This window comes from Anoplophora glabripennis, unplaced genomic scaffold, assembly GCF_000390285.2.
Source record: "Anoplophora glabripennis isolate ALB-LARVAE unplaced genomic scaffold, Agla_2.0 scaffold602, whole genome shotgun sequence".
In the NCBI taxonomy this organism is placed as follows: domain Eukaryota; kingdom Metazoa; phylum Arthropoda; class Insecta; order Coleoptera; family Cerambycidae; genus Anoplophora; species Anoplophora glabripennis.
In genome coordinates this window covers 223,282-249,102 of record NW_019417005.1, presented here as the reverse complement: position 1 = coordinate 249,102, position 25,821 = coordinate 223,282, and the positions used below count along the sequence as shown (strand labels likewise).

Sequence of the window (25,821 nt, the reverse complement as noted above, 5' to 3'; positions counted from 1 at the left end):
ATGCCAGCAGATTTTGATGAATTTTGATGTCAAAAGAAAGGAAAAATCGTACATTTGTATTTAAAGTTTATTTTATCTTTATCTATAAGTGGATGTCAAAATACAAAAAAAAAACTGTACCTACATTCCGCGACCTACTAATAACCCACCCATATTAAATAAATTTATCATCATCATCAAATATTAAAAAAATTATATTACAAGCTGTGTAAAATATCATTATGAATTTTGTTTATTTGGAAATATATTTTCTGCAGTATTTCAATACCAAAAAATAAAAATAGTAGCTAATTAACGAATGATTAAATAACCTAACTGTGACACTGCTGCAGAATATCATATGAAACTACATAGATATTCGTTGATTCTTTAAAAACATTTTTATTAATATCTACATTATACGTTTAAGCAAATACAGTAACGCAAAAAACAGATATTGATAAAGAAGTGTACAAAAGAAATCCGTCAGTACGCCTGGCAACATTACCAAAGTTTTGTTTATATGTTGCTAGGATACGCGTAGGAATGCGGACCGCTGCATTTGATTCTTCCTAAAATTCTGCTGGTGGTGTACTCTATCGGTAATTTGGAAATTTAAAACTGCTTGCCTATTCCAGTAGCGGTCTGTGAAGATAGCTATTTTGTCTGTGGCTAAACTATACAACTGTCACTGTTACAGTTTAAATTTAAGCGGAATCCCACCATGTTCCGAACGCTTCCGTAGTGAACGGAGGATGGCCACAGTTGTGCTGCTGAAATACCATACCGTATATGAGAGGCGGCAACTGTAAATTGTCTTCACACCTGGAATAATATGACAACATTTTTTTTATAGTTTTCGACTTTATCGGTTTACGAGAGGATGTTCGTAAAGTGCCATTGTGTTGTGTAAATGTATAACCTTATAAAGTGATTTATTTCAGTATTTAGTAACGTATTTTTTTTAATTTTAATTTTCAAATTTTTGTATATTATGAAAAAGCATGTATACGAATCAGGAAAAAGTTGATATGGATAAAGCTTACTTTTTGTCCAAAGAAAACAGAAGACGACATAATATGGGTTATCCCGATACCGAATAAGAAAATGTTTGTAAGATTGGTTCAACATTATTTATGAAGTTATGGGAGCTTTGAACGGTAATAAGCTAATATGGGATGGGAACAAATTCAGAGAATGAGAAGTGAGAAAATAAGTGCCATATGATGTAAGAATTAGGTGAATAAACAGATTATTTACTTATTTTTGTGTATTTCATTTATCATTATTGTTTACTGTTTGAGTTTTCTGTTAGATTACTTGTTAAATACTGTTTCATAGTTCATCTTATTTAAAATAAGTATCTCACGGCGTGTGGTGTAAAAATTTGCTTTTTAATAATCTTGACTTTAAATTATGAGATTTGACAACAATGCATAGCCCAGTTCTCAATTGTGCATGCGCTGAGACTAACGCGTGCCGTTGTTTACGGTCTACGTAAGGTGGAGTATACAGGGTGTTAATGATAAGTTTCGGCAAACTTTAATGGCTTATTCTGCCGATGAAAATAATCAACTATTTCCCTATAAAATTTTTGATAGGACGCTTCCCTACGTAGATACAGGGTGTTAAAAGTTTCAAATATTTATATGATTTTTCCTGTAATTTTACTGGCAAAAAATAATTTGTGATAAAATTTGGGGGATGAAATTTTTTTAGTAGGGACTATTTTTTATGGATAACTTATTCCAAAATACACTCCAGTCGTGTAGCTATTGGGGGAGTAGGGGACCTTTTTTGAAAAAAAAGAAAATCGTACGTCACTGGTTTTTTAAGTAATTTTAAATGTTTTTAAAATGTACATTCAATTTGTGGCAATAAAGTATTCTTGTAAAGTATTCGTAATATTTACTGGTCTTTAGATAATTGGGAAATTAAATAAGAAGATACTTGAGTACCTACGTTGCTATTTGCCATTTTCTATTGATTGCTAAATGTGTAACAATAAATTCAACATCTAATATTTTTGAGAGATTTCAGAACATTATACAACGCCACTGTTTTGTGTTGCAAAAAGTTTGTTATTTTTCATACAACTAAAAACAGATTTTAATAAAAAAAAAAATATGGTATTCAATTCATTTCAATTGTAAAGTACCAATACCGTTGGTGACAAGTTGTTGCTAGGAAATTTTGAAACTGTCACACACTTTTGTCGCGTTTGTTGGCTAGTATGTTGCGTTATATCCAATTAGTAGATATACATTTTACTTACGGTTGAGCGAATAGCAATGCTAAACAATCTGAACGATTTTATAGACAGACTTTTCCAAATCGAAGCGTTCACCGTCGAGCTCGTGAAACTGCATGTTTGTCGCTACCAAAACGTCGAGCAAGAGAAAGATCTGTTCGTACAGTTCATTTACAAGACAGCATTTAGGAATCTCTAGATGAAGACTCATCTACCAGTACCAGACAAATATCAACAGATTTGGGTGTATCGCATGTAACAATCCGGAACGCCTTACGTGAGCAGCAATTACGCCCATATCATATTCAGCGAGTTCATGCATTAAATGAAAATGACTATCAACCGAGGATTGAATTTTGCAAGTGGTTTTTACAACAATGTGAACAGCCTGATTTTCAGTTATTAATATTATTTACCGGTGAAGCCAGCTCGTTCCCTGACTTGAATCCTGTGGAATACTTTTTTGGGGCTATCTCAAAACTATGGTATATTGTACTCCAGTTCCAAATGTAGAAGTACTTCGACATCGCAACCATACACAATACGGCAGGAATTATGAGGCGTGTAAGACGATCAATCAAAGACAGCATTTTGAACATTTCTTGTGATGTTATATAGTGTTTTGAAAACTCTCAAAAATTTTACGTATTGAATTTATTGTTACACATTTAGCAATCAATAGAAAATGATAAATAGTAATAGGTACTTAAATATCTTCTTATTTGATTTCCCAATTATCTAAAGTCAAGTAAATGTTACGAATACTTTACAAGAATACTTTATTGCCACAAATTGATTGTACAATTTAAAAACATTTTAAATTATTTAAAATCCAGTGACGTATGATTTTTTATTCAAAAAAGGCCCCCTACTCCCCCAATATCTACGCCACTGGAGTGTATTTTGAAACAAGTTTCCATGAAAAAATAGTCCCTACTACAAAAATGGCATCCCCCAAATTGTAACACTCAATCTTTTATGCCAGTGAAGTTACAGGAAAAAAAAATAATAATAATAATAACAATAATAACAATAATATTAGTAATAATAATAATAATAATAATAATAATAATAATAATAATAATAATAATAATAATCTCTATTCCTCATTCTAACTACGAGAATTAGTCCAGAAGTCGGAGACTTGTGCGGGAGAGGAGGCGGCATATTATTATTAAGCAGGCCGTATTTGCGCCCAGGAACGACTTATGTTGGTAGGCCCTAACCACCATTCAGTTCAGGAATGAGGGAGACTTGGATAACCTCATTAATTAGGGGGGTGGTCAAATGCCAACTGGTGTCAATCTCTCACATTGACCCAAGCTAACATTCTGCCACCCTACCATACCTGCACAGAGGGTGCCAATCCTCCGTACAAGCATAGCTAAATATTATAAATATTTGAAACTTTTAACACCCTGTATCTCCGTAGGGAAGCGTCCTATCAAAAATATTTATAGGGCAAAACTTGATTATTTTCATCGGTAGAATACGTCATTAAAGTTTGGCAAAACTTATACAGCTATACCGTTATACAGCTAAACAAGAAAAAATATGGAGATTCTTGCAAACCATTCACATCTGTCCAAATTTTAACAAAGTTGTAAATATCTCTAAAAAACTGAAATTTTATGCTTCTTCTAAATCTCCAAAATATATCAATACAAACATATTTATTATATCCACATTTTACAATTACAGTTGTTATTGTTAAACCAGGTCATTCATAAAAAAACTAGACAAAGATAACTAGTATTTAAGGCATATATAATGTTTTCTAAAACATGTGCAAGATGCATACATATAACAGAAAACCAAAACACCTAATTAGGTGATTAAAATAAGTTGATTTTTGTTATCCTTTAGAATTTCTTTATTACTGATATTGTGGACCCTCAGATCTAAAGACGTTAAATTTAAAATTATTGTATATGACGCAACATTAGCTACTGATGTAAAGAAATAAAAATATAATGCCATTCGCAACGTTCTAATATGAAATCCTCTGAACACACTCTAGGATAAAACCTTGTATCATTCATGATTTAATTCTTTTAGATTCTACCACTTCTGGTTTCTGGTATAGTAACAGCAAGTGGGCAATATTTTCACTGAAGAGAACATATCGAGAAACCACCGTAAAAAATTTTACGTATCAACATTAGTTTCCTTCTCATGTACTTTTAACCAAAGTTTGTCATATACGGTTGTAATGGAAAATGTTAACACCAACCGGTACCTAATAAGAAATAAGCATACCTATAAATTATTGCTTCCGGTTTTAGCTTCAGAAGTTTGTTCATATATCCTCTTTTAAGGAACTGTTAATTAAACTTGGTGACACTTAACATTTCCTGTCGTTCACCTTCGCCAACTTAAAACTATTTTATGGCATCTTTAATATTCAGCTTTGGTACGGAGGACGATTTTGATTTGTCATTAAACAAGGTTATAATGTCACCTTTTATTTCTACTTTTGGTATTCTTTAATAGCTTAATAATAGTGGATAATAACAACAAGGCAAAAACAGAGGAATCCTTGAAAAATATATTTGCGCAAGCTTTGTCTCTTTGTTTCTATCAAATTACTTGCAAAGTACTTATGTAATTATTCAAATCTAATTTCATGCAGAGTTACACAAGTCACGTGTAATCTGGACTGGAATATATGAAAATTTTCCGCTGTTACGTGAAAGTGCATAGGAGTTTCGATTTGCATTCTACAAAAATACTCTCTGATTGCTGATATAAATTACTATACAGAATGAAACTACTATATAAAAACTTGTAAATCTTGAAACATATTATACTCTACCAATCTCTAGTGCTTCGTATTAATTTGATTATACACAGTATGTTTCATATTTAGCCAGCAATTCTGCGTTAGATTATCGGAAATAATTTATCTGCTGATTAAAGTACAATACACAACCAATGGACAATTAAAACTTGTCATAAGTATAATGTGATAGAAACAGGCGAAAACAAATACGAACTGGGGCCTGAGAGACAGGCCCCAGTTCCTGTTATTGGTGAAATGTTGGTTTAATAAAAATGTGCAGGGATGGCCAAAAGTACGGAATAAAATTCATATCATTTGAATGAGTTAATTTTTTTTGAAACGCCGAAACACGTTAACTGATTTTGATTTTTTCCCATCTTTTGGTTTGATAATATCTCATTTTTCTTCAACCCCCTAACCCCCAGCTACCCTTACTTTTTTTTCAAATGGAAACATAAGGCATAACAAGTGTTTTTTTCATTTAGAAATTGAAACAACTAGATAATTTACAAAAATAAACTCAATGTCGCAAATGCTGAAAATGTCCTCCATTCACTATTTGGCATTTTCCAAGACGATAGTAAAAGCTGTCCACAGCATTCTGAATGACTTCAGCTGGTAAATTATGCATCTCCGCCCTAATCTTGTTCTTTAAATTCTCAATATTATCCGGTCTGTCCTGGTAGACTCTTTCTTTCAAATATCCCCAAAGAAAATAATCCAGGGGTGTTAAGTCGGGGGATCTTGGCGGCCATTCAACTGTACCCCGTCTACCAATCCAGCGATTTGGAAACATTTCATCTAAGTATCTTCGAACATCAATACCAAAATGTGGGGGAGCGCCATCTTGTTGGAACCAAATTCTTTCATTCGGTATATCTGGATCAATTTCATGAGGGAAAATCACAGCTAGAGCAGGTATCAGGTCAAATGTTAGGAAATCCAGGTAGCGTGCGGCAGTAAGATTTTCTTCAAAAAAGAATGGGCCCAAGATTCTGTTGTTGATGATACCTGCCCATACATTAACTTTTTGTGGATGCTGCGTATGCGATTCGCATGTCCAGTGTGGATTTTCCTGGGACCAAAAGCGATAGTTGTGCCTGTTAACCACTCCATTTAAATAAAACGTAGCTTCATCCGAAAAAAGTACGTCTCGTTGAAAACCATTATTGTCGTCACACCGTCTCATCATTTCCTCACAAAATTGTAATCGCCTATCATAATCGTCTTCCAAAAGCTCTTGGACAAGACATACCTTATAGGGGTGGTATTTCTCTTGTTTCAGAAACATTCGAATTGCAGTTCGAGAAGCATCGTGATTGCGGGCCAATGAAACAGTTGAAGTATGAGGATTTTCAACAAGTTCTAATGCAATGTCTAATTTCTTTTCTTCATTCAAAGCACGTGCCCGTCCAGTTTTGGGCAAAGTCTGTACTGTACCGTGTTCCTCAAATTTGTGAAATATTTTACTAACTGTCCCTTGCGAGATTTGGTTTTCGGGATATTTCGCATTAAATAAATCGCGCACTTCAGCCTGACTTCTTATTTTGTCTCCACATCCAAGCAATATCAAGATTTCGATGCGTTGCCTTTCCGACAATACCATTGCAATTCAGTAAATAACTTGATTTTGACACAATAGTAACGTTTCGAACTCCAATTTACAACTAAAGCGAAAAATTAACCAGAAAGCCTGGCAAGTAAGTGGTGCCAAAAAAACGCAACATAAAAAATATATCTTTTTTGCGTTAGCAGTGATAGGTACAGTTTCAAATTCTTTATTTTATTCTGTGCAAATTCATGGAGGATAACACTGAAGATAATTAAATTTTATTTCACTTGTTAAGTAGGTGTTTTATACAACCCTAAAAACCTTGCTATTGAAAAAATAAAACTTGTTTATTTGGTATGGCTGGATTCGGTTTTCTATAAGCTTTTCAACGAGCCCCCTCATGCCTTATGTTTCCATTTGAAAAAAAAGTAGGGGTAGCTGGGGGTTATGGGGTTGAAGAAAAATGAATTATTATATAACCGAAATATGGGAAAAAACCAAAATCAGTTAACGTGTTTCGGCGTTTTAAAAAAAATTTACTCATTCAAAAGATATGAATTTTATTCCGTACTTCTGGCCATCCCTGTATAGATGATACTGCGACCATCACTATCTGTCTTTGCGTTAATTCCATTTGCCTCCCTTAAAATATAACACATTTCTGAAAAAGTACGTTTTTATGTTTTTTTTTAAATCTAATACTGTTGTTTCGTCAAAATTGATGACGAACAATGATTAGCCTGCACACAACTGTGTTTGTTCAGTCTTACACCACTTTGTGTGTAGTACTTCTGTTTTTTTAGTTTTCGATTTATTTGACCTATACATGGTGTCTCATAGTTAGTGTCCAATAATTTACCACTTGATTCTATTGCCAAAAATAAGAACATTTTTTCATATAAACATGGATCGATAAATGCTTCCTATAGTCCAAGCATTATAGAGAAATGTTTACAGAAATTATTACCTGGACAAAAAAAATATGACCGTATAGAAAATTAAATTTTAAATTGAGTTTCTTGTTCTTTAAACTCGATCCAATATGGCGAACATGGTTAAAAAAAATCGCAAAGTTGAAAAAAACGGTTTTTCTAAAATAACTAAAAAAATATAGCACGGATTGAAAAATTTTAAATGAGAAAGTTGTAGGTTTTAAAAAGATCTATCGACTGATTTTTTGAAAGTATCGATTGCTTTGTTACTTTTCGAGATATATCGAAAAAACCGTTAAAAATCTTCTCTTTTCTCTTCTTCTATAACTCGTTTACATTTACGTGCCCATATTTGCTATTTACTGCAAGCATAGCCCGCGGCAAGCCAAAAAAGTACATTTTTGAAAAATTTAAAAATATTAATTATTTTTCGAGATATATCGATTTTTTGAAAAAAAGGCGCTCTCGAAAATTGGCTAGATCTTCTCAGCGGATAGCCCTACAGTAACGATTTTCGGTTTATTTTCTTCGTAAAGAGTTATATTATCATGCTGTTAAAAAATGTTGACGATTTTATTAATTTTAAGGATCAAAAAATGACTTTGAATAAGTTGCACTTTTTTGGGTATGTTTTTTTCAAATTACTATTTCAATTTTTATTTTATGAAAATGACTTTTAAAGAAAGAAAACTAAACATTTACGGGTCTATTTTGCTTCTAAGGCGAAAATGCTATAATATTCGTGTTTAGCTACCCCAGATTAAGTACAAAAAAATAATAAAAATTGAAATAGTTATTTGAAAAAAACATACCCAAAAAAAGTGCAACTTTTTCAGTCATTTTTTGATCCTTAAAATTAATAAAATCGTCAACATTTTTTAACAGCATGATAATATAACTCTTTACGAAGAAAATAAACCGAAAATCGTTACTGTAGGGCTATCCGCTGAGAAGATCTAGCCAATTTTCGAGAGCGCCTTTTTTTCAAAAAATCGATATATCTCGAAAAATAATTAATATTTTTAAATTTTTCAAAAATGTACTTTTTTGGCTTGCCGCGGGCTATGCTTGCAGTAAATAGCAAATATGGGCACGTAAATGTAAACGAGTTATAGAAGAAGAGAAAAGAGAAGATTTTTAACGGTTTTTTCGATATATCTCGAAAAGTAACAAAGCAATCGATACTTTCAAAAAATCAGTCGATAGATCTTTTTAAAACCTACAACTTTCTCATTTAAAATTTTTCAATCCGTGCTATATTTTTTTAGTTATTTTAGAAAAACCGTTTTTTTCAACTTTGCGATTTTTTTTAACCATGTTCGCCATATTGGATCGAGTTTAAAGAACAAGAAACTCAATTTAAAATTTAATTTTCTATACGGTCATATTTTTTTTCCAGGTAATAATTAATTTAACATTAATCCGTGACAGAATGCTTAGACTACTAAGGCAGCTACGCCTCCCTAATTGAGGCTTCAAAAAATTAATTTTGTAAATATTTTTTTCGAAATTAATACCTATTTAACAATCATTCCTTTACAAGATCAGCCATTGCATACTGTGCAAAGATTAGAGATACTTGATTGTCCATTGGGATGCCCAAAATTTGTTTGTAAAAAGTATTAGAGATGTTTTAAAATCTTTCTTTGACCTTCATATGCGCAGAAACATAATTCCGACCGTCGCCTAAATTATTCTACGTTCTAAAAACATTGCACCTATTATTCACAATCTCTCTCGAGCTCTAGCGTAAACAAGCCTTTGATCCGATTACAAATATCATAATAAAATGCCCTATTCTTTATTATTTTAATTTAAACAATAAAAATATATACATATAACGAACGTTCGCCAGTTGACTTTATTGATGCCCGAGCGCCTTAGTTCATTTCTAGTTGTAATGAGGCATGTCGTCTAATTCTGAGTCAATGTTTTCACAACGTGCTTATTAGAAGAATTATGGGGATACGCCACGCCTTTCGCGCATTTCGCGTCTCATGAGATATTAAAGATCTCTACCATAACTGAAAACTGTGGTGTCAAATAAGAAATTTACCAACTGTAAAAATTTGGTTTTAGTTAATTTGCAATGTTTATTGATTGATTGTTTAGATAAATCTAATGTGAAATTGTTAAAAAGAGCTTTGGCATTTAAACTGACAATAACATACTTTTTAAGTAGACGTTACATAATGTTGCAATCAAACGCACCATCAAAAGCAACACTTCCCGCAAACACACAGTATACTCTGCATGTGTCATATCTTAATGTTTTGATATACATTAGTCTTAAACCTTAAAATAGAATACATAAAACTAAAGAAGGTGCTTATCTGAGGTCCCTTTTGGCTTGGTACCGTGGATATACAGGTGGTGCAGACTACATGGAGGAAATGGCCAATCTCCAGTGATGTGGTACAGGAACTGATTCACTGGTGAAGTTGGAAATCTCCTTTGCCCATGGTGATAAAACAATAGAAAAATGACTTTAGAACCTAAAATCTAAAGTCGCTTACGCACTTACGAACATATCATTTGATGAACATATAATTTGTATGATGGAGTTGAACGCTGTACCCTGCCAAATGCCTTGTGGGAACAAATTGTTAATCTACTTTAGGACAAAGCGATCAATGACCCTGAAATCAGTAACCTCTATGTAAGGTCGATATTTTCAACTGTCCACAACTACGCCAAACATTCTTTTTCGGTAACGATATAATAACGTTAATTTGGATTCAGACAGCGGCCAATGTAGCTATTTACCACTTTCCTATCTTCGCATCCACCTGAGTTTGGACAGTTCTTAATCTAAAATCGTTAGCATCGGACTGGACACATAACTGGCGGGAAAAATCTGGACCAAACTTATTAGGGGAGCTAATACTAATAGTCCCTTGATATTCGAAAATGACGTATCATAAGACTCGGTCTATATAAATTATACAACCTTTACGTTGTAGATTAGTAAAGGGAATTAAAATGGAAGCAAAGGTGGGGATGAAGCATCGGCAGCAACTGGTTATGCTTATTATTCTGCGAATTGCTAAGACATTTTTGGGAATTAAAACATTAAGAAATGCGGGCGACCTAACCTCTGTCTTTATCGACTACATGCATAACTAAGACACTAGAGTTTGGACCTACAAAAACTACACTTTTTCCTTTAGTCGTGCTTAAGTATAGTAAATACTTTTTTAAGTATTTTCAAGGGTTTTTTAAAAAGTAGTTGTGGTCTCAATTATGTCATCTAAATACACGAATACAAATGGCTCCATATCCCCTTCAACCTTGTACATTTGTATTCACTACGTGGCGTTGGAGTACTACAATCCCATTGTCATACTTCAAAACTAGAAAAGGTCTCTTCCTGATATAATAAAAACTGTTAAATCTTTAGATTCCACAGCAGCGGTACTCTTCATATTAAGTGATGAAAGAAACATGGCTTTCCGAGTTTATTAAGTGTGCTAGAAATACTCGTAAATAGATACGTTCTATAACTCGTTATATAACTTTATTTAGTTTTAGGAAGTGCACACAGAACCGATAGCTATTGTCTTTCTTACGAATCATGACAATAAGTTGTGACCATGGAGATGAGGAGGGTTCGATAATGCCTTGACGTAATATTTCATTTAGCTCCAAATTTACATGTTTCTGTAACGCAGATGACATTAGATGAAATATTTGTTTTATTAATTCCAATTTAGTATTTATGACACGGCACTAAAGAGATACAATCCAAACCTTCGGAAATCAATGAAAAATTCATTCACCACTTCTTCGACGGCATTTATCTGTGTCGAAGTAAGATGCGTGTTGTCGATTATGGTAGAAGAAGACTCCGGCGAAAAGTCCAACTATCCTGTCGGAGATTGGGTACAATTCCCATTAATATTGGTGTAATAATAACAGACTAATATTAAATGTGAAAAAATGTAATGTCATGTCTTTCTCCAACAAGTTCACTCGCATTATGTTCAATTACAGCATTGATAATGACGTTTTGTCAAGACTGAAAACATTTCGAAAACATTATGAAAAACTATCATTTAATATTGATACCGTTGTCTCCGAAGCTAATAAAGCGTATGGATTTATAGTTCGCAGTTGTCGTGATTTTTCAAGCTTAGATGTCATAAAGCTCCTTTACTTTAGTTACGTTAGATCGAAACTTGAATATGCCTCTCCCGTATGGTCTCCACACAGTGGCGTCCACATTAATAAACTGGAATCGATTCAGCGTCGATTTTTAAAATTTTTAAATTTTAAATCTGATGGCTACTATCCACATATCGGATATCCGCATGAGGACCTTTTGAGTAGACATTCCTTTATTAGCCTTGAAACTAGACGGAAATACTTTTCGCAGGTGTTTCTTTTCAAAATTTTACGTAATTTGGCTGACTGCCAGGAATTTATAGCCAAATTATCATTCTCTATACCTAGACTTAGTTCTAGAGAAAACGAAACATTTTATTTACCAACTCCTCGTACTAATGTACTCAAACATTGACCACTTTATGAAATCAGTAACAACTGTAATAAAAGTTCTCTAGATATCTTTAACAGCAGCCTTAATGACTTAAGAAAATTCTATTTTTAACGTCTGGTAGTTCAAATATGTAATTTTAATCTTCATTTATGTGTATTATTTAGTGTACAGATTTTATTTATTCCCTTCTTTTTTATAATGTATTTGTATTTTTTTTCCTTTTAATTTTGTTTGTAATTGATGTACTTTTTTATTATTGTCTGTAAAATCCCTCTTCTATAATTGGGTAGTACCTATTGAACAGTGTATTAAATAAAATAAAAATAAAATAAATAAAAATTAAGCGTCAAAAATCTGCTGCCAAGATGAATATGTGCGGAACTGATGAAATAACCGATATTGTGACCACTTTCATCCTGTCAGTAATCCAATAATGGATATCATACTATGCAACTGCTTCGCATACACCATAAGCTACAAAAACTGTTTGTGTGACAGACGGGAGCAGCTTCGATCTTAAATTGTGAAATAAAATATTCCATGTCGGTAATAGTATTAGATTCTCTTGAATCTAACCCAACAGCCTTGATACGTTCACTTTAAGGAAAGAGCTTTCGTCACCAATAATATTTGTCAAGATAAAATCTAAAGTTCCTTGAATTCATTTTAATTTGTTACTCGGAAAGGTTGTGACCAAGACGGAGTTTACTGAGTTCCTGATTCAACCCGATCCGGATTCGGATGATCGTTTCCCGAACAACTCTTGCAGGTCTCATTGAATTGCTAACAGCGATAATTATCACTTCTTCGAACATTGTATGCGATTGGCGAAATGTCCAAAATTGGAACAATTGTAGCACTGTCTGTTTCTAACTTTCAACTTGATCACCACTCTCCAACCTGGAGTGATACTGGAATTTATTTAAAAAAAAAACTATGTTTATGTAATATCGGAAAAACTGTGCGATTTGTAAAAAATCTGAGTACGCCAATGGCTTCCTCATAAAAAAATAGAACAAATAATGTTCAAACTTTTTTCTTCTAAATTTAAAGACAACGGAGAGAGATTAATGTAAATGGGCAATTTAAAAAAAAAACCTGTATGTCAAAAACTAATCAAGTTAGCCAAGATCTTTTGGTACCAGGGAAGTAAACTAAAAGAAGAGGACAGGTCGTCGATGCCAGATTTTTTATATCTATCCCCGTTTTGGCTGTACCCTATAAAACTATTGGAAATCGACCACCCTGTACATTATTGGGAATAATCTTCTTGCACTCCGTATTCGTGACTTTATTCGTATTGCTGTTACCTCCGCGTTTAGATTCTCAACCAGATTGATCAATTCATCCCGAAGGGTAGCTTCTCCATTGTTTTCAATCAAAGGATCTAGAGACAGACTCAATTCATCTAGGGTTTAGCGGATTTGGGTACATCTACCAATTAGTAGTTCTTTCTTCATTTATAGACCTTCCACGGCTTCAGTGGCCGCAACACGTGTAGAATGCCAGTCATTATGCGGCTAAGTTCGCCTTTTGTATTGCTTTTATTAACTGAAAAAATGTCTACTGCCAACTCATTTAACTTCACAAACCTCAATATCATCATTCCCATTCTAAATCAAATTTAAATTGCTACGAGAAACTACTCCTTTTGTCAAATATAATCTCTTAATCTTCCTCTATGTGGATAAATATCCACTGTTCTATACTCCGACACGCCTCAAACGCAAAGGTCGTATACTAACTCCTCTGCTCTCAATCTACATCCATATTGAATATCGGTAATATCAAAAGGCTATATTTAATAACTGTTTTACATTGACAATTTATTGATGAATAAATTGACGAAATTCTTCATGAATTAATTCACGAATTTATTGGTAAACAGTGTGGTTTTACACTGCTACAGACTTTGTCAAGTTTTTTGGTGTATGAATCAATTCTACCAATGAATCAAAGAAGCATATAAATTTCAAAAATGTCACCTTTCCACTGATAATTGTAGTGATACAACAGCGTTACCGTTCTGACACATATTATATAAATATTAGTTTTTTTAAGTAACAAATCAGTAGAAACAATGCAAAACTAGCACGACGTCACACAATTATTTACATATTCCAATAACATAACCTCATTGCTGATCTGAGGTTGGAAATCTGTTGGGATGGTACTTCCGAACTTCACGAAGAAATTGACGAAAATTAGAACATGCTCTAATATTCTATAGTTTTTTATTTATATACTAATTACCTTAAAAAAGAAAAAAAAATCATATCATTTCTATTGTTTGAATTTGAAATGAATTAGTCCCCACCAAAATATGAAAAAATATATAGAAATCCAAAGATCACTTAATTTGAGAGATCGGGATCGACACGTAACATATAAATGGTTGTCACTAAAACTAGTTTCATTAACTATTATTGAAAGACAAAACAATTAAAATAAACTTAAAACTTTTCGCGTTTACCTTAACATTTTTTACGTGAAATTTGGATTCAAGTTACCAACCAAAATGAAATAACAAACCTGAAATGTATTTTATCTGAGAATAAATAACAGTATATCTTCATTAAAAAATATGAATAAAGTGTATGTACTAAGATGACTTTATGAATCATGAAGCTTTTCTCGCTAATATCCATAACGTCAATGCTGATAAAGATAGAAAAAAGATAAAACTAAGCATTGTGCCGACAAATATATCATCTAAGCCAAGGACTAAAGTGTGTGCCTATACTTGAAGCCAAACTGCTGTAATTTAGAAAAGCCTTTATTTACCACCCTTAGTTAAAATTAGTATTTGGGTGCTATTGTTACTGTCTCCTTTATTTGTAGCAAATCAATATATACCTTATGTATCTTATGTAATAGGCCAATCAATAGAGCAAAAAGTCATATCTTAACAAAAATATTAACAGCATACCACCTGTGCCATCAAAGACAGTCGGTAGATATACTCTGATGTGTTTTCAATTCGCAACTCTCATTAATTAATTTGTTATTAACATCTTAATGCAGAAAAACGCGTTTCTTTTAGTTTTGTGCTTATAAAATCGAAACTACTATAGCAATCTCAATTCCGTAAATGGAAAAGTTGTAGGAAATTAAATTTTGAAGAAAATGAGAGGTCGAGCGATTCGATCAGTTGATTAGAACCGGACAAAATTCGGCATTTTTTTTTTTTAATTCATAACTTTGTCGTTTATCAATATTAGGAGCTGAAATTTGGCACAGAAGTAGATAATTATATCAACTTTAAGTATGCAAAAGCCATGCGCTGTCGGACCATTTTCATCCCAGACCGGAAGTCTGGGCAAAAGATGCATACAAAATTTGAAATTGCAATTGCGCAAAAACTAATGTTCCGAGAGCGCCTGCCTTTTGCACACTTATATAATTATCTATCTGTGCCAAATTTCAATTCTTCTTCTTCTTCTTCTTCTTCCTAGTGGTTGGTCCTAATAAGTCCTATAGCACCGCGGCCTAATTAGGCCTATTGTGCGTCCCACTTCTAGTCCTATTCAGCAAGTAGTTTGTTCTTTTGACAAAGTCCAAAAGCTTCCTTGCTGACACTTCTCTCAGTTCCTTGGGTTCCAAATAAGGTCTCCCCAGGAGCACCATTCTACTACGTGCAAATTCCGGGTACTCGCCCAGGATATGCAGAGAAGTTTCATCCGCCGATTCACATCCTCGGCAGACCGGACTGTCTACAAGCTTTAGCTTATGTAGATGTTTCCTAAAGTGACAGTATCCCGTTGTGAGTCCTGTCACTCTCCTGAGCCGGATTTTGTTCAAGCTCAGTAAATCGTTTGCACTTTCCTTCAAAGGATACTCCATGAGCTCCTTAGAATGGCTATGTCCTGGCCTTGAAGTCCAGTATTTCCTGTGTTCTGTCTCAGTCCATTTGCCAAGAGCCCGCCTGACCACACTGGGAGATATGCCACAGAAGGGCTTCGGGCCAATGAACTCTGTCTCGGATCCCTTCCTAGCAAGTTCATCCGTTTTCTCGTTTCCACAAATGCCTTTGTAGCCCTGGCACCCAACACAGTCTAACTGTATTATTGGTGGTCAGTTCAGTCAGCATTTGTAAACAATCCCACACCAGTTTTGAACTTACCTTGTGTGCGCCTAAAGTTTTAATTGCAGCTTGACTATCAGAAAATATATTTATATGAGTTTACGTTTATAACCTCTACGTACATTCTCTGCTAGACACGCCATTATCGCGAAAATTTCAGCCTGGAATACGGTAGGGAACTCCCCCAGACTGTAGCTTGCACTCCATCTGGGTCTGAGTCCATATATTCCTGCACCCGTCACTCTAGTCATTTTGGAGCCATCTGTAAACCATACTAGGCTCCACCTTTCCAGGGTATTAAACCTTTCCACACATTTGCTTTTATCTTCTATTCGAGTCTCAAATGGCTTGTGGAAGTGAAACCTTGGAACCATCTTGTCAGATACCATCCCAAAAGTTGGTTCCGACATAGATGTGTCCATGATCCTGGAATAGGAACTACCCCTCCAGTCGTTGTTATTCCTGAGTCGATATGCTGCTAGCCGCGCTTCTCTTTCCACCACTATATAATTTCCACTCTTAATCTTCATAAATGACAAAGTTATGAATTTTTACAAAAAATGCCGAATTTTCCGGTTTTTCCGGATTTTCTCCGGTTCTAATCAACCGATCGGATCGCTCGGCCTCTCATTTTTTTCGAAATTTAATTTCCTACCACTTTTCCATTAACGGAATTGAGATTGCTCTAGTAGTTTCGATTTTATAAGCAAAAAAAAAACTAAAAAAACGCGTTGCGAGTCGAAAACACATCAGAGTATATCTACGGACTGTCTTTTAAACGATGGCATAGGTGGTATATTGTTAGTATTTTTGTCACACGAAAAACCTATATTGGCTGGCCTATAATGTTTTCACAGTTCACTTATTGTTAGTTCCAAGTAACAAAAAAAGTCTCGACTAGTTCAGTTATTGTGATTATCCGGTGAATTTGGAAATCTCCTCTACCCGTGGTGGTCAATGACGTACGCACTTTAGAAGCCAAAATCCGACTAACAATAAGTCGTGTACACTACTCATGTACAAATAATAACGAAGCTAGTGTAGTATAGTAGTGCAAAGTTTTATATCTCAAGATAAATATCACAAAACTCCGTTAAAACGTCAACGGCTACTGTACAAAATCCTAGCCTTGATATCCTAGCGATCACATCAACCCTCGCCTGTTTGCTACTTACCGCAAAATAAATTCTATTCGACCCACATGTATTCCACTTTCTAAGCTAAATGATAGGCAACTGGAAATACACTGTAATAATAATTTTTAATTTCACACTATAAACCTTGAAGAAAGATTCTATTTAAATTTGACAAAATATATTATAGGGCATTTTGTAAAACATACATTTTAACTATATTTCTCGTAATAGAGCGATACAGAGTTGCTGGTTTCTTTGCGATTGAACAGTTCACAAAAGAAAGAGGAGTATTTCATCTCTAGTTGGAAAAGTTATTTTTTTACTAATAAATAATTTTATGTTTATTTCAAAATGTTCTCTTACATAACAAATTATCAACTAATTTTTAGCCACATTTATATCACATGCAATCCGTCAATAGACGATGACGTTTATCAATTGAAAAATTGTGATCTTATATTTAAATATTTTCAGATATTATTTAAAGAGTGATCGATAGATTTTGGAAAGGCATTTTTCTTGACGACTTAAATGTAAGATAAATAAATTTTAGTGATATATTCACACCACTAGGTGGCGCTCTGGTAATTTTCCACAGAAACAATCTCCTGTTTTGATGCTAGCTGTAAAGACTTTTTTCATTATATAAAACATAGAGTTTGTGTTACAAAAGATATGATGTAGAAAGACTGAGTAAGCTGCCACTAAAGCTTAAACGATAAGAGAAATAATATACATGTTTCGTACAACTGTTTTAAAATACTAAAAGCTGACATATTATTTACACAATAATAATAAACAAATTTATACATAATACTTGTAAAACAATTAATTGTGAATTACACAAAGCCTTATGAACCCTTAGTTCTTCAGAGTATTATAAGTAGATATAAAATGTCGCAACGAAAAAAAATATTTTTAATTAAATGATTTATTATTTTTGCGTGATTAAAGTCTACGTCCGTTTTATTTATATATTTATATTCAAGTAGGTACATTGATTCACTTTCATATGATTAAAGTCGAAAGTCTGTTTATCCTATTTATAAGTGATAAAGTTGATTTGCTAAAAATGAGATCATAAGATTGCTGAAATTTAACTTACGAAAATAATTACAAATACAAAAATTTGTACTGATTATATACGTACAAAGATAGATACAGGTTCTTTATCACTATTTCTACTTTTGCAGTACAGCAGCACAGTATGGATAACTTTAAAATAATGACAGTGGGTGTGACAGTTTCAGGTATTACCACCAAATGTCATAATGTGACCAAAAATTTGCTCTAGGTATATTGTTTTGTTACTGTATGAAATCATTATTTAACTGTCGATTATAAAAAAAATTAAATTAAAACGAATTTGGCTGTGACTTGCTAAAGCTAAACCATCGCGTCGTCTAGTAATAAGAAGTTCAATTAAAATATTAAAATATCGTACCACTGCCCTTCTTTTATTTACTGAGAACAGTACCTAACTTAAATAATTATAATTTGATTTGAAATGTTTCTCATGAGAACGGTAAAAATAGTCCATTAAAAAAACTTGGCGTTATCAACATGCATTCGAGTACTCCGAAAATAATTTTAAAGATGCTCACGCTGAATTTTAACTTTCTGTCCCATTCAGAATTTATATACTCTGGAAGATTTAACATTCAGAACATTTTTGAGATATGTAGTTGGCGTAAGCTAAGAGCTGTTCGATGATACAGTTTCACACGAACTGCAAAAATAATTGGTATGCTTCGCACTGACTTAAAAATGGAAATCGTACATTAAAATTTGCGACGTGCATGATTTAAAAAAATTAGAGGATTTGCATTCAGGTAATGTGAGTTATACTGAATTGGATAAAAAATGCATAGATTTGTTGCAGGACGTTTTGAGAAAAATATTGTCCAATTTGCAATGTTTTATCAAGACCGTAATTTAGTGTCGTAATATTTTCATAAAATATCTTTAAAAAGTAATTTTACGAACTTTACGAAATTTTTCAATTGGTCCGTTCTGAAAAACTTCGCAATATTTCACATCATCCCAGAGACTGATCTTGCCAATAAATTGCACGCTATTTAGCTTTAATAATGTTTGTTAACTAAAAAGGAATGGTACCTAGGTACTTATATTTTTCGCAGTGTTAAGTATATTTCTGGATTAGAAACGCTTAACAAATAGAACTATATTAGTACTTCATACACATACTTCGTATGTAATATCATTTATGTTATAAGTATAATTGTACAGGGTATACTATTAAGCAGGGGCGGTTTCTATATGGGTCAATAACCTCCCACACATGTATCGGGTCCGCCATTAGTGTGTGGACGGAGGATAGCTCCTAAGCCTGCAGAGATATTAAAATGAAATTTAGTCCAGAGGCGTACATCTATAGGGAGCACATTTTAAAATTATTTTCATTCTTTTATACTAATCATTGACTCAAACTTGCATATTTTTTAAATAGAACACCCTGTATATTTTTGCATATTTGGATAGCCCTATTAAAATGCAGCAAAATAATTAAAGGTTTATGGGCGTTTCGACGGGCCTAGTCGAGGCTTATAAATCTGAAAACAGACTCCGATGCAGCCATTTCTAAACACTCAGTATGATGTAGTTTTAATGAATCTGCGACATAAACAATCATTGATAGTCTTGCTGTTTCTTAGAAACCACAGAAGTGTGTTATTCTTTAGTTATACAGATGATCGAGGTTTGCAAATTAAAAAATTACTAAAAATTTTTAAATGAAATGGCTTATTTTTATTAGCTAATATGAAAAGCAGATAGAATTACCTTTCCAACAATACCATATTATGTGGGGTTATTTCTGATATATTTCATATAAATGAACTTTAAAATTAAATTTTCTTTTAAAATTATGTATTTATAAATTAACAATTTGTTTTTTTAATTGATGTTTCCATATGCGAACTAGTTATTTAATTTTTTACTAAGAATTAACCTGGTAGATCCGTTTTTGGGTTGCGGATTCGGATTCAGCATCAAAAAATACACAAGATCTACATAAACATATCTCTGGTACAGAACCGTTTTTGTGGGGCTGTGTAATTTATGGAATTAAACAAGTTTGGCTTCAGTAATCATTTAATTGTTTCAATTGTTTCACGCAGTTTGATTTAAAAATTAAAAAAGCTTTCCTCAAGACGTTTTCAAATTAATCAAAAGTAAAAAAAACTAGCTGAAACTGATTGAAAATATTTTAAAATACAGATTTTTTACAATAGTAAAGGCGCGCCCTTCCTATGACAATAGTCCAAAGTGACCGTTGATTTTCAACTAAAAACATTTGTAAGAAATACGATGAGATAAGAAAGGTTAACTGCTTTGGTATAGAGAAATTGTTGATAAAATAAATGACTTCAACGTGAACCACTTCACATATCTGAAGGATCGGAGGATCTCGAGTACGTAAATATACGATTTTTAAATGTTCACTATTTTTCGCGCCCTCCTAATTCGCATTATAGTCGCTGGCAGCTAACTTCCTCAAGCCTCCAAACATTTTACTAGACCTCTATTGGATGCGTGGCCTTGAATGATGGTACAATTATCTGGATTCGAGCTTCAGCAGTCGATACGGAGGCTTGTTGCCACCTTCCATCTCTTTTTAATAAGCGAATTCTTCAATATAGCCCTTCTTCTCTACCACCTCGGCGCTCGCAGTTCGCACGCAGTTTAGTTTTAAGTAAAGTTTGCAACGGCATTAAAGAAGTGAGAATTTTTTTTCAAATCTTTCCGGATTTTCGTCATTTTTTTCCAAATTTACTAAAAGATCTGACGTATTAAATACAACAATGCAACACAGGATTCCAAGTAATGCTCCCACTCGTTGAAATTTTTCTTCTAGAGCTGTTTTTACGGTCAAAACTTATAGAAAGAAACTTATTGAGGTTTTTGATTTCATATCGGATACGATATGAGGATCCTCACGAGGATTTTTAAATGATAAACAAACTTTAGGATCCGCTTATGGATTAAAACAATTGTTGTTGGACAAAAATTTCAATATTTTCTTGAAAACCTTTGCAATGATTTTTGAACAAATCGTTGTGTTCCAAATTTTGCAGAATAAATTAACTGACGTAAAATTTTCTAAAAAGAGAATTAATTCACTTTTGTCAAAATTAAATGAATTATGTATTAATGAGATACATTTCAACACGTTGTATGCAATTTTCTTAAAAGACACTGACGAAACCATTAACAATGACCGGCCCTCAAAGAAAACAAAGACAAGTTTAAAGTTTTTTTTTCAAGCCTCCTCTGCCAAACATACCACGAGCCGCCACTAGTTCAGGTATGTTAACTGTTTAAAATTGACCTGCCTATTCTTGATCTACGAGCTGCCACTGTCATTAAGAATGGGACACAACTTAATGCGAGATTTAATAATAGCCTTCTCCACAATATTCGTACAAACAAAAAACATAAAAGAATGTGTACAATTCGGAAAATAGCCGAGAATCAGATAACTAAGCAGGTTAATGCCCAGCTTCTTGTATTAATCTTAAGTTGAACAATGCAAATATATATATATATATATAAAATTCCATTTATCCATTTTCGTTATGTAAAAATAATTACCAATACAAATGAAACAAATAATAAATTAGCTAAATCTATTTTGATTGATATATACAATTAAAAGAAGTTTCTACTTTAACGTTTTTTTATTGACAAATATTCTTAGTCTTAAAATTAGAAGGTAATGAGTTATAAACTTTAGTAATCTGATATGGAAACAATAATTTAAACAATAACTGTATGAAATAAACACTTACTGTGCAAAATATTCGGATTGTCTATACAGGGTATCCCTGAAAAGGATGGACAACGCTTGACCACAGGTTCCTTGGATGAAAATAAGACTATTTAGCCTAACTTACCTATATACAAAAGTGCATGCCTACTGAGATATAGCATTCTAAATATAGAATAGATAGCCCAGTTTTCTTTTCAAATAATTTGCAAACTATTTTTCTTAGAAACTTCAAATTTGGTACACTTATTTTTTTATATAAGAGCAAGGTAAATATAGAATTTGGTGAGAATACATATACAGGATGTTTTCTTTCTAGTGCCTGTGTGCCACTGGTTATCCCGTAACTTTTTTGTGTGTTCGCCAATAACGACAGAATTTATATTTTAAAAAATAAGCACTATTTTAGAAGATTTTTTGCCTCTCACAAAATTTTGATATCGTTTATATTATATTTGAAGCAACTCAGAACCACCCTCGTTTTTCTTTGGTTGCCCGTCTAGGGGGTTGCAAAATATTATTATTTAAATAAATTGCTTATAGGTCCTTCTCGCCACGTATTTCGAAATTTTTGTGGACGGGAACATTTAGATGGGGTAGAAAATTTTTTTCGGCATAAATTTGAAAATTCTGCTCTAAATGTTTTTTTTAAATGTTCAAATAATAATATTTACAACCTCCTAGACGGGCAACCAAAGAAAAACGAGAGTGATTCTTAACAGCTTATAGGTCGCTCTCGCTGACGTATTTCGAATTTTTTTTGAACACGAATATTTAGATGGGGTAGAATTTTTTTTCCGGCATAAAGTTGAAAATTGTGCTCTAAATGTTCAAATAATAATATTTTACAACCCCCTAGACGTGCAACCAAAGAAAAACGAAGGTGGTTTTGAGTTGCATACCGTGGCTGGGGAAACCGTGGATAACATCACACAAACTTCGATCCTGAGGTACTTTTGCAGCCTGGAACTATACAATAATTGTACCATCCTCGGTTTCGACCCATTTAGACATAAAAACAATGATTAACGAAACTGCCAAGCGAACCACACACCGTATGTATTAACATAGAATGGGATGAGAGCGAGCGCGAGCGGAGTGCTCTGCCAGTCGCCCGTACCGTTATTATGACGTCAGGCATGGTTGCTCAACGTTTTTCCGCGCTCTGTTTTCATTAATTTATTTCACACATTTCTCGTTGAAACAAAAAATTGATTTTTGGCATACTAACTAATTAAAGGGTAAACTTTTAGAATATGCAAAAAAATTTTACTGAATGGGCCTATTGTGATAGAAGAAACAGGTTTTTAATTGAAAATACACATATGCATTCTTTTGTCGAAATGTCCATGACCTTTTTGCATAAATGCAACGGAATCTGATTGCTCAATTTCCTTCTTAAACGTGTGGGTGGTTGTGGGCTTGTTGGCATAAACCTTTGACCTCAAGAAACTTTAAAGAAAAAAGTCCAAAGGCGTTAAATCGCATCATCTGGGATGACAATTTTGATGATCAAAACGGAAAATTACACGACCAGGAAATGATTCGTGCAGTAATTGAATTGTATGACATGTGGCACCGTCTGTCGTCTACATCCATATCTTGCATAAAAAATTCTATCATGTGGCAATAGCGAGCACCATTAACTGTTATTTCCTGACAAGCCATATTTTCGAAGAAGAATGGTTCGATGACGCCTCCAGTCCAAAATCAACAGTCATTCTGGATTTTCTGAACATCAATTGCGACAATTTTGTCGATTAACGAAGAACTGAAGATGAGATATGTTGTTCAATAATCAATTCAACTGACTCTCTTCGCTCTACGTGGTCAGCAGGCTTCAGTTCTTGAGTCAATTGGACTTTGTAAGCATGAAGGTGCAACTCTCTCATGAGAATACGCTAGAGAGTGCTTCTCGAAATGTCCAATTCTTAACCATCGACTTTGGTGTTTTGTGTTGAACGACTTGTTGCAGGACAGCCAGAGTGTTTCAGATGACTAATTGATTCAGTCTACCTGATTTTCTTTATTAATCTATCCACAGTTGATGAAGGTAAATCACTGTTCAGACCTTATTTTGTACGAAAATTGCGAATTGTAGCTGTACCTTCATTACTTTTATAATATTGTTAATAAAAACGCGTTGTTCTTTCGAGTAACGTTGACTTTTATTTTCGTTGGTAACACTTTACCTCACAAATGGCACAAAATTCAAATCTTGCGTGAATTTTGAGACACCCGATAGTTAATATCATAACGTTAGAATACTGAATATTTTCCAAAGTTTAACAATCAAGAGAAATATATCTAGAAAACAATTTTAGTTTTAAAACCTTATGATATCCGATACCGTAAAAAATGGATTTTAATTATCAATTGTTACTGCATAATTACGAGAATCATAAGTATGTCTGAACCATCAAACTGATATGAAATCATTTTTTTTTGTAAAACAATTGATACTTCATATATATGACCTTGGCATTCCTAGCAAGATTTACTAGAAATATTTTTCATTATTACACAAACCTGGCATACTTCGCAAAATTTAATGAAGTGGTACAACAATTTTTTTTAAATGATTATAATGGGTATATTAAAATTATAAATTCTTTAATATTAGCGCTTATAATTTTATTTTATGTATTATGTATTAAGCTCGTTCAATTACCTTCAAAAAAAATCTAAAATACTCATGAAATGAAGTCATAAATATGCTTCTTGATAACAAATATTATCTATTATGCTAAAGAAATAACTTGATAGAAAATGGAATTAGCTTAATACCTATAAAGTCAATCGTACGCAGCTCCTATACATCAGGGTGTTTCATAACTCTATCGACACAGAGCAGGCACGTGTATAAGATCTTAAAATATGCCGATTTGTTTTGTACCATTTTTTTCTGGGATGTACCTTTGAAGAGATATTGGTGTCTGAAAATTTTGTAAAACAGTAATACATATTTCAGCAATACCTTAACTAGAGTAAAGAGAGCAAAGAGTAGGTAAGTTTAAAAAAATAAAGTTAGGTTATCTTTTGAACAGACCTCGTATAAGGAATAAGTTACAGCTTATGCATATTAACCCATACGTTACAAAAGAAATACAGGTATAGCATAGATATCCGTGGCCATTTTTATGGGCGCAATACAAACGGAGATAAATGAAAATATCTAATAACAATAATAAACATATTTTATATATACCCACTCCATATTTTTAACCATTAAAATTAAATTTTACATAAAATCCAGTATTAAATGTAAACAAATTGGAAGGTGATTATATTCATACAAATAACGACATAACTCTCTTTGACATGAATTTTTTTAGAAAACTCAAATAATAATTTTACTCTACTTTTTTAATTGCGATAAAAAACAGCTTATTATTAAATATCATTGAAACATCTTACAAAGCGGTTATTTTTTTCCGTGGTAATATTAACCGTTTCCGAGAAAAAATAAACTAATTTGATCAACCTTACAAAGCAGCTAAAATGTTCCCATTTTGCAGTATGATTGCAACAGAATTTCAACATAAAAACCAAAATTTTATTTTATACAGTAACTGTAAGTATTAAAATCTGCCAAATCAACTTCAAATGCATAAATTTAAAACGTGATGCTCGCAAAATATTAAACGACTTTTTGGAATCAGTTAGTGCATGTCTGATGCTTAGGCTAATGTTAACATATCGAAAGAAAAGGACATTTTGTAATATTTTTTGGATTTTTGGTAATCTTTAAGTTGAAATTGTTTATTTTATGGAAAAATCGCAAATAAAAAAGTTATGCCCAATTCTTTAGACAATAA

At 32.9% G+C, this 25,821-nt stretch overlaps 1 protein-coding gene across 1 annotated transcript in view; it reads left to right on the top strand.

Moving 5' to 3' along the window:
• LOC108912493 (facilitated trehalose transporter Tret1-like) overlaps positions 1-25,821 on the top strand; it is a 43,629-nt gene that overhangs the window by 10,655 nt on the left and 7,153 nt on the right. The gene's annotated exons all lie outside the window — the stretch shown is intronic.